The 9,361-nt window shown below is 42.2% G+C and overlaps 1 protein-coding gene across 11 annotated transcripts in view; it reads right to left on the bottom strand.

Annotated features, from left to right (window-relative positions):
• The window catches only part of dnmt3aa (DNA (cytosine-5-)-methyltransferase 3 alpha a), a 48,467-nt gene extending 41,682 nt beyond the window's left edge, over positions 1–6,785 (bottom strand). For 10 of the 11 annotated variants that reach the window (XM_029495896.1, XM_029495893.1, XM_029495887.1 and 7 more), the window contains exon 1: positions 4,810–4,944. The gene's annotated coding sequence lies outside the window, so the exon portion shown is untranslated. Of the gene's footprint in view, positions 1–4,809; positions 4,945–6,634 lie in introns of those variants that run through there. The other variant, XM_029495885.1, reaches the window with a different exon arrangement.
• Positions 6,786–9,361: the final 2,576 nt, after the last annotated feature.

Raw genomic sequence — 9,361 nt, forward strand, 5'->3', positions numbered from 1 at the left:
ATAGATGTGTTTTTTAATCAATATAAAAAACACACTTTTGCCAAACGTATCAATTCTGAATTTCCTGACGGACACTCTGATTTTTTCACAAAGCTGAATGCTCATTTAAAACAGTCCAAGGCTGCAACTGATAATAATTCCCCACAATGATTACCCAATTAATCTTTTTTCTGGATGCTTTTCTGACAACAAACAACAGATGTAGGGAGAGAGAGAGATGGGGACAATGACATCCCAAGATTGTTGTGTTTTAAGGCTGCCAGGACTAAATACTGAATATAATTTATTTGGAAGCAGTTGTTCAATTGAGAGGTCACATCTTAATGCTTTTTTTTTCTTGGACTGATGCTCCAAATATATTGATATATTGGGATTTGATTTAAAATGAAACAAAAGCGTCTTCTAATTTCAGAAGCTGCAGGAAGCATATTATTGGCTATTTTGAGCAATAAATTTGACACTGGACAAAAATTTTCCATGTCATTGGAAAAATGAGCGGCTGCTCTGAGGAAGGAGACCAGCCATGTGTGACCTTGCAAGCACCCGGCCTGATCTTGGCTCTTTTTTTCTTCTTGTCATCCTCATTAATATTATTTAGTGTGCAAAAATTTGTTAATGGCAAAACTACTGAGCAAGAACAAAAGATATTGACAGTAGTCAGCGTTCAGGAGGGCACAGATTCAGAAGCGCAGAACAAGTTTTGAGTGTAAAACCCCAATTTCATAAACATTTGGTTTGACATGTGCTCTCACACACAATCTTCTCCATTTGTTTTGGCAGATTTTGGGCACTCGAGAGCGTCAGAAGCTGTTGACCAGCAGTTATTGGCAAACAAACTTCAACAGAATGTGCCCATATCTGTGTATTAGGCTCATATCTGCTCAGAGTCTTTCAGGCACACGAAGAAGCTGACTGATCGCACTGGGAGGCCGAATGTTGCTGCAGTCTGACAAATACGTGGGTTCACTTTTTGGGCAAATCCCAGACAACTTGCTCTGCTCTAACTTAGTTTGGACCCAAAAAGGGCAAGCAGATATAACAACAACAAGCAAAGGGTTACTGTTACTGAAATTTAACAACACAACTCCTTCTGGCAACAACATTAATGCACTTACTGTTATTGTTGAATTTTTTAATTTGCTAATTTTTTAAAACAATATTTTCATTCATCCATTTTTAGTTTTCGTAATTGTAATGAAGTCCAGTTTTCTAGTTACTTTTTTTGCTCTGGTTTTGCTCTCCACCATGCTCTCCACATACTCCTATGGGAAATATCTGGCCTTTTCATTGCTAAAAGCTCCACCATGTTCAGCAGCTTGTGTCTAACTGTGCTGTTTGATGCTGAGCAGCGAGCATACAGCTGATCTTTAGAGCCTCTTTTCTGAAAATATGCCCAAAATGACCGCTGAGAGTACGGTTGTGGCTAAACAATAAGCCACAAGCTCTGCTGATGATTCTCTTCATCATCATGTTGTCATTGTAAAATATCAGCTTTAGTCCTGCTGGAAAAAAAAAAAAAAACAAGCACAAAGCTAACGCCATATTACAATGTTACAACCAATAAGCTGTACCAGGTTGAAATACTAACTCATCTTTCAAAGATTGTTTGGAGCCTTTGGTGAGTGCTATTATCTAGTAATGTAGAATCAAGTGGAAGTAGCATAGCTAATCAGGCTCGAATAAGCTGCGACAGACTTTTGCCCCCCAGGGCAAAAGTTGTCTCTATGGACACCAGTTCCTCCCAGTATCTTGTTACTCCTAAGTACCTATTAGCACCAGACACACTGCGGAGTACACATGGCAGAATCCTTATGCTTTACCAAGAGAACAAGAAACCAACCAGTTCTGCCCTGCCACATATTTACTGTGAGTCATGTGAAACTAAATTTGGGGATACGCACCAAATGAGCGCAATATCAGCACCACTACACACAGCCTCTCATAAGGTCCTTAGGACTTTAGTTTATACAGTCCACAGTCACCTCAACCCAAACAAAGTGCCTCACAGTGTTTCTTGGTTTAATATACTTCATGTCGATTCAGATCAGCGTTTAAACTGTTGATCTGCTCTCTGTTTGTGATGTCGTTTCATAACATTTTAATGAATTTTCCATAGATTTCATCCATTTTTCCTCATCAAATGTTTTTATTTTTTTTAAGGTTGTGATTTTGGGACGGGTAAATAAAACTGAGGGCAGGGCTAAGCTGCACGTTAATATACACATTGCACAACACACGATGGCACAGCAGTCTCGATTTCATTTATTTGGTTCTGCACGAGCACGCCTCATAAAAGTTTTTCTGAGGCAGTTCAGGAATGATTTGTCCAGACTGGTGTCTGATACTGCTCCCAGTCTGAGCACAAAAGGAGCTTAGATAGAACATTCGCAAGTTCCTAATAGAAAACTGGATCTCAGCAGTGATCTGGATCTGAGCGCAGTTCGACTGCAGCCAATGTGTCTGGCTTTGCTCAAGATGTATTGTACAGTATGTCACTCCTCGAGCTGTGGCCTTGCATCACCTACTGTAAAGACAACAGGCAGGCGGCCAGTGTTACCAGCGGAAAGACAGGGGTGGAAACTTTGCAGAAATGGGTGTACAGTATCGGAGGGGGGGGGGTGGGCTCCCTGCTCGAGCTCCAGGCTCCAAGCCAACCAACTCCTCCAAGTTTTGCGTATTTAGGCCACACACACACACCTCACACTCCTATATCTTATGTATATACACTGATTTAAATTGTTCCAGCCTTTATGCCAGCAGTAGTTTAAATTAGACCACAGTCAAAGGCCCAGGCAGGAGCCTGCACTGGTGGGAGGAGAAATGGTTGCGCAGAGAAAAAGCTTCAGAGGTGAGTCAAGGTAGTGAGAGTCAGACAGTGACGGGAGAGGGAAGTAGGTGATGTGTCTTCACAATAAAAGCATAAAATGACTAATTTGGCTTGTCTTATTTAATTTGTGGTGCTGTAAGAGAATGCCCTCGTCAGTAAAGTCTTTTTCTATCAGGGAGGGATGATTTCAAAAATAATTACTACAGCTTAATAGTGACATTGTTACAGACAAACATTTCTTCAGTACATTCTGTACAATTGCAGAAATTCAGAGTTTGCCTGAGGTCATGAGTGAACATGCTCTCTGTACACGTTTGACATCATAGATAAACTATGTCTTCTGAAATGTTACCGTCTCAGCACTGCCAGAGACAGACTTCTGTTGGAGATACGCTGAATACTGTATTTACTGTTGACGTCACGGTATTTAAATCATAATCTTTTGAATCTATACATAATTAGATCAGTTTAAAAATAGCAACCATGCTTCGTTTTAGCCAGTACTCTAGAGATGAGCTTATCCATTGATTAAAGATTAGTAAATTGATTGAAGATTAATTGGGGACATTTTTTAATGAACTAATTAATTATACCCATTGGTAGCAGCTTCGCAATTCCATATATCTGACATTATTCCACAGTTTGTGTTAACTTTGTCAGGCTAGAAAAAAAAAAATAATTAATTGCACATATTAAATTGGGCATCGGGGAGCAAGTACAGACTTTTTTCACTGCATTTGACTTAATTTCATTATTCATGAAAATATTTGTTTACGACAATGCATCACAGCAAACACAAACAGTTAAGGTGTTAAGATGCGCAACAAAAGTTACAAGATGGATGAATATTATACTTCAGCAGCGGAAATTTCTAGCAAACGTGCAATTAATTAATTAATTAAATGATGATGCTAAATGCTTTAGCGGCCCCCACAGGTCAGGGGCCCCCGGGGCCCTCGCTCACTTTGTTACCTTGGTAATCCTGCCTTTCTCTGGGGAACTGTGATTCCTCTTATCAAACATTTCAGATCAAAATACCACTTGTGGAAAGAATTGCACCAATGAGAACAAAATCAGCCAGAACCACAAGTTTGGCCCTTCAGTCACAGCGCAGGAAAACAAGCTGCCACACATTTACTGATGAATCCATCCGATCGTGAACAGACATCAGCTCCGATCAAAATCAAATCAAAAGTGTGTTTATGAAGTCACCACAAGTAACAATTGGCCAAGCTTTTATTTTGTAGCGCAGGCCGGAAGCGTGTCGGTAACTGCTGCCGGTTTAACGGAGCTTCAGTTCCGTGACATTAATATTGGGAGCGACCTCACGCGGCCTTTACCGGACGGCCTCTCATAAACGGCCTATAATCCCTGCGGGGGTGCGTGCGGGGCGGGCGGGCAGTGCGGGACACGTGTCCGGTGGTGTGTGTCCGGTAATCCTCCCGGTCAGGTAAAAAAAAAAAAAAAAAAAAAAAAAAGAAAAACAACACACACGGGGGCGCGTTCTAGACCAAATGGACCCGTTAACCCCTGCATGCGCGCGCCCGCCGTGCTCGCGCTCCGCGGTTCCGCGCGCTGATGTGTCTGTCTGCATCTGGTGGACGGAGCGGACGGAGCGCTCCGGTTTAACGTTTACCCGCCGGTGGTGGTGGGGGGGGGGGGGGAGCTCCGTGTCCATTTAACGACGGGTCGTCCGGTTACCGTGATGTGTTTGTTGTTGTTGTTGTTTTTTTTTTTTTCTCCCGCCGTTCACAGGAAAAGTCGCCCAAGTTCACTCGCCCCGTGAACGCACCGCCGCTCTCCGTCCTCACGCGCACATCATCCGCCGGAACGGAACCAACGGTTTTTTTTTTTTTTTTTTGGCTCAGGAGCGCGCAAGCGGTGACTTTATGGAGATGACTGCTGGAAAAAAAACACGAACTTAACGGCGCTAACGGGAGCCGGTGAGCGCTCACGAGCCAAAATGTAACGGTTATATTTACCGTGTCGTCCGTCCCTCAGACACCCGGACCCGGACGGTCGTCGCTCTCTCTCCTCTCGTTCACTCTCGATCTCTCTCTCTCCCTCTCCCTCTCTCTCTCTCTCTCTCTCCCTCTCTCTCTCCCCCTCCTCGCGCTCTACCGGGTCTTCTCTCCGTTGCTGGCTCGCGCTCCCCCGCCTCTCTCTCTCTCTCTCTCTCTCTCTCTCACGCGCCGCAGAGCCTCTGTCTGCCGCACCGGAGGGAAAGTTTCCGCGCGGTCCTAAAGTCTACAGCCACCACCTCGTGCGCGCGCGCGCACACACACACACACACACACACACACACATGCCAAAGGCACACACGCGCACGGACACACAAACGCAAGCGGGACAGGTGTAGCGTCAGACGGGGACCGACAACCGGAAGGGACAACCGAGGCCGAGAGGGGTCAAGTTATCTGCGTGAGGAGAGCTGCAGCAAAGACACACAACATGACAAGAAAAACACAACACAACTTCAAATCAATGCAGCAAGGCTTCAGAGACACACAACATGACAAAAACACAACGCAACTTCAAATCAATGCAGCAAGGCTTCAGAGACACACAACATGACAAAAACACAACGCAACTTCAAATCAATGCAGCAAGACTTCAGAGACACACAACATGACAAAAACACAACGCAACTTCAAATCAATGCAGCAAGACTTCAGAGACACACAACATGACAAAAACACAACGCAACTTCAAATCAATGCAGCAAGACTTCAGAGACACACAACATGACAAAAACACAACGCAACTTCAAATCAATGCAGCAAGGCTTCAGAGACACACAACATGACAAAAACACAACGCAACTTCAAATCAATGCAGCAAGACTTCAGAGACACACAACATGACAAAAACACAACGCAACTTCAAATCAATGCAGCAAGGCTTCAGAGACACACAACATGACAAAAACACAACGCAACTTCAAATCAATGCAGCAAAGCTTCAGAGACACACAACATGACAAAAACACAACGCAACTTCAAATCAATGCAGCAAAGCTTCAGAGACACACAACGCAACTTCAATGCAGCAAGGCTTCAGAGACACACAACATGACAAAAACACAATGCAACTTCAAATCAATGCAGCAAGGCTTCAGAGACACACAACATGACAAAAACACAATGCAACTTCAAATCAATGCAGCAAGGCTTCAGAGACACACAACATGACAAAAACACAACGCAACTTCAAATCAATGCAGCAAGGCTTCAGAGACACACAAAATAACAAACACAACGCAACTTCAAATCAATGCAGCAAGGCTTCAGAGACACACAACATGACAACACTGAGACAACTACAAAAATGACAAGTTAACACAAACATGACTTCAGAAAGGATCACAAAGAGCCACAAGAGATGTGAAATAATGACCTCCAACACACAACTCGACTACAACAACAGCGAAAAAGACACATCATGACTACAATAAGACACTATGTGATTACAAAGAGGCAGAAAACAACAACAGAGACACAACTTAACTACGGCGGCCGAAAATGACAACAAAAGAACACAAAAATGTCAAAACCATAAACAGCTGCGAAGGACACAAACTTGAGTTTTTGTGTTCCTTTAGATCTTCAAAACAACACAACACAGCACAAAAGCAAAATCACACAATTTATCGTCATTAGATTTCCAAACACGGATTAAAACAAACATCTTAAAATAAACCCAAATACTCAAATTTCATGTGACTTTGTGTGTTCTTGCTCACTTCGCAGCTTTGTGTTTCAGTTACACACATCATCAGGTGGTATTACCCTTTTTTTTTTTTTTTACCTGTGACCCTTGAAGCTGAATCAAGTCACAGCTCGTCAGACGTCTAACCCTGCTGATGAAATGTCTTTTGTTTTTTTTTGTTTTTTAGGAAAAGTCGTCCAAAAAGCGGAGACGCAAACGTCTTCTCGGGTTTTCTTCTTGTTTTCTTCCAGTCCGACTCTTTTCTCTGCAGCTTTTGCAGCAGGTGAAGCTGATGCCTCCTGCGACAAGTTCAAACCTGCGGCCGTCGTGGTATTCGATGAGAGACAGGAAACACAAAGGTAAATATAGTGAGAGTGGGGGGGTGAAAACTGGAGCCGTACGTACGTGAAGAAAATTCTGTCTCTCAGTAAAAAGGTTGGAGATGAATCAGTTTCAGGTTCTTATTGAGAAGTTAAAGCTTCAATAACAAAATCCTTTGTAGGTTCCAGCTTCTAAAACATTCAGATTTGTTTTTTTTTGTCATGAATGTGATTAAACAACATTTTGGACAGAAGGTCATAAAAATCAGGCTCTTTAAAGGTGTTGTTGCCAATTTTCATTATTTTTTTGCCCCCCCCCCAAAAAAAAAAAAAATATGAAGATATAACCAGTGAATCGATGATAAAAAGACTAACTACTTTTGTTAATATTATATTTGGTTATTTGGAAGCAGTTCAGAGTTCATACAGGATGTGATGTACATATAAACATCGTTACCACACTTCTTTGTTACTGATGCCGAAATAAATATTTCATTATTCAACTTCTAAGAAACGTATTAATAATTGAATCCCTAAAATAGCGAAGAGAACAGATGGCTTCTTTAGTCCCAAACATTAGCTTTATGATGTGTGCACATATATTATTTATGATTAAACGACCAAGGAGATTATAGACTGTTGTGACTCGAACATACAATTTGGACCTTTTCTGCATTTTGACAGGTTGATATCAGTCTGCCTTTGGAGGAGAAGGTTAACCTTTGACCTGCGGGAAAAAGGGTCAGAACTGATGGTGTGTGTGTGTGTGTAGCCGTCAGTGAGGTCACCAACAAACAGACAACCTCAAAGGGCTTTATTCAGCCGATAGCTCACACCCCCACCTTCAGACAACACAGTCAGAGTCATGACCTCTGCAGGAAGCTCATGGGAAAAGTGAGAACTGCTCATCCTTACGAATAAGGACACTAAATCAGGGCCGAAGCAGAAAAGTCTGAACATGGAGGGGAAAAATTAGTGTATTTATAGTGTGTGTCTGTGATGCTGGGTGGGGGGGTATTTATAGAAACTGGGTTAGACAGAAAAGACTGGCTCTCAGGAGAAAATGAGAGAAAAGGCTCTCCTCAGACTTTTGGGACGATTTTGGATGAAAATGTGATGTTTCACTTATTTTTTATTTATTTTTTTGACGACAGGCTGCCGCCTTCATTGTGTATACTTCAAGTTCCTCGCATTCCTGAAGCTGTTGACTTTTGTCGACTTGTAGATTGATGGTGGATTGTTAAGACCCGCAAAACTTTTGTTTTCTAAATTCTGTTGGAAGAAGCTAAAACTGCCATGCAAAAAAAAAAAAAAAAAAAAAAAAAACTGCCTTTACTTCCTAACTTTAAATGAACTCGGCTGTCAGTCAGTTAAGTTTCCAGTATTCACGATACACCGCTTCATTGTTTTCTCATAATTATCTGGTATGACGACGTATTTAAGTCCTCAGTGGAGCTGATTCTCAGTACGTGTGAAGCTGTTTGGGTGTTTAAAGCCAAATGTAGCAAAGAGGAAACAAAGCAATCCTCCGTTTAGGACTGAAAAGGTGAATTTCTCAGTTTGACACACTCAAACATGACCAAAGTCTCAGTTTATGAAGTTACGCATCATATACGTAAGAATATATATATTTTTTAATTTAAACAGAAACTATTCCCTCCTGAAGTAAAATGGAAAAATCTAACACTTTACTCCAATCCCCTTGTTTCCTATTTATTAGCGGTTGATAGCACACGATAATGCAGATGTTTGCTAAACGAGTACGAGTCCTCTGGAGGGCAACCTGAGAGGCTGCTGGTGTGTAAACAGAAAATGAATCCCAAAAGTAGTAAAACACAGTTTTGATAGTATAAAACATCCACACAGGCAAAGTTATAATTAGAGACAGATGTTGAACACCAAACGGTTTAAGGTGCCTGTAAATTCGCACACAACAGTTAAAGCGCGTTGTAAACCGTTTATTAAACTCAGCACACGAGCAACTGTTGGCAGTTCAAATCCTGCAGAGGCGGGAAAAGCGGACTGCTGCCTGCCACCGGTCATGAAATTTACTGCAGAGCTCAGAACGGAGTAAAGTAAATATACTTTTCCTCGTCGCCACATATTCCAAATCTCATATTTCCTTCGCCCGAGTTCCCAGTTGTGTCGGAGCTGTTGTAACCAAATCTGGAGAAGCTGTAGCCCAGATGAGAGAGAAGTCAAGGAATTTTACAAACGGTTCCCTCTCCAGGAATACACTGCGGCTTCAGCTCCTTTCCCAGATTTATCAAATTAGACATTTTAGTTTTGGCACACTGCGCAGTAGAGAGCGTGAACAAACCAGCAGGGAATGAAGCCACTGAGCTCATGGAGCTATGACATCACGGAACGGCGTGGAAAGATGATTGAGTTATACATAAACATCGCTTCGTTTTTATGTTGCTTCATCCTCAGGTTTTTTTTTTTTTTTTTGCTCTGAGGATGAAGGCCAACGGTCACAGAGAGAGCGGACACTCCAGAGTTTGAC

The sequence above is a fragment of the Echeneis naucrates genome, chromosome 24 (assembly GCF_900963305.1).
Source record: "Echeneis naucrates chromosome 24, fEcheNa1.1, whole genome shotgun sequence".
Taxonomy (NCBI): domain Eukaryota; kingdom Metazoa; phylum Chordata; class Actinopteri; order Carangiformes; family Echeneidae; genus Echeneis; species Echeneis naucrates.